The following is a 1,443-nucleotide window of genomic DNA, read 5'->3' on the forward strand; positions in this document are numbered from 1 at the left end:
ACAATCCACAGAATAGGAGAAAATATTTGCCGATGGTATATCTGATAAGTGCTTTGTAGTCAGAATACACAAAGAACTCTTAGAGCCCAACAACAAGAAGACAACCCAATGTTTTTGAATGGGCGAAGAATTTGAAGAGACATGGCTCTGAGGAAGATACAAAGGGCCTATAAGCTCATGAAAAGACACTCACCATCATTAGCCACCAGGTAAATGTAGATCAAAAACCACAATCACACACACACACACACACACACACACACACACACACACACAATGAGATTTCTGTGCTACCCATATGGTGTTGTTCTGGGTTCCTGTCATAACTTTCACAATTTCCAGAGCCTTTAGTGTCCTCCACATGAAGGAGGAGGCTGTCCTTAAAGTCTTTGCAGCAAGAACCCTCTTAGGTGGCACCAAGCTTGACTTCCAAGTGGAACTGTACATCTCTAAAAAGAAAAATGAAGGCATCTACAGCTTAAATCTGAAGAAAACCTGGGAGAAGCTTCTGCTGGTGGCCTGTACCATTGTTACCATTGAAAACCTGGTTGCTGCCAGTGTCATATACTCCAGTAATAGTGGCCAGTGAGCTGTGTTCAAGTTTGCTGTTGTTCCTGGATCCACTCCTACTGCTGGCCACTTCACTCCCGGAAGCTTCACTAGCCAGCTCCAAGCAGCCTCCCCGGAGCCATGACTTCTGGTGATGTCTGGTCCCAGGGCTGACCACCAGCCTGTCACCCAAGTGTCTTATGTTAATCTGCCTACCAATGCTCTGTATTACACAGACACTCCTCTGTGCCATGTGGGCACTGCCATCCCGTGCAACAACAAGGCAGAACCCTCAGTGGGTCTGGACCAGGAAGTTTTTTCTGTGCATGCGTGGCATCATCTCCCATGAGCACCCATGGGATGTCATGCCTGATCTCTACTTCTACAGAGATCCTGAAGAGATTGAAGAGGAAGAGCAGGCCGATGCTAAAAAGGCTGCGTCCAAGGAGGAATTTCAAGGTAAATGTACTGCTCCAGTTCCTGAGTTTACTGTTACTCAACCCAAGATCCCAAACTGGTCTGAAGGTGTGTATGTGCCTTCGGTACCTTTCCTAGAAGTTCCCTGCTGAAGACTGGAGCGCTCAGCCCACTACAGAAGACTGGTCTGCAACTCCCACTGCTTCGGCCACTGAATGGGTAGGAATAACCGTTGGGTAGTCCTTTGGGATGCAAAATGGTGTGGTCACTTGGGAGAGCAGTTTGAAATTTTCTCAGAATGTTAACCATAGAGTTACCATATGACCCGGGAATTCTACTCCTAGGTACACAGCCAAGAGAAATGAAAACATATGTCCACCAAGAAACGTGTACATGAATGTTCATAGCAGCATTATTGCAATAACCAAAAACCAGAAACAATCAAATGTTCATCTGTTGATGAATGGGCAAACAAAA

At 46.0% G+C, this 1,443-nt stretch overlaps 1 pseudogene across 1 annotated transcript; it reads left to right on the top strand.

Moving 5' to 3' along the window:
* Positions 1–298: 298 nt before the first annotated feature.
* LOC308337359 (small ribosomal subunit protein uS2-like) lies at positions 299–1,206 on the top strand (annotated as a pseudogene). The gene has a single exon. The product of its transcript is annotated as a small ribosomal subunit protein uS2-like (transcript).
* Positions 1,207–1,443: the final 237 nt, after the last annotated feature.

This window comes from Martes martes (assembly GCF_963455335.1).
Source record: "Martes martes genome assembly, chromosome: X".
In the NCBI taxonomy this organism is placed as follows: Eukaryota; Metazoa; Chordata; class Mammalia; order Carnivora; family Mustelidae; genus Martes; species Martes martes.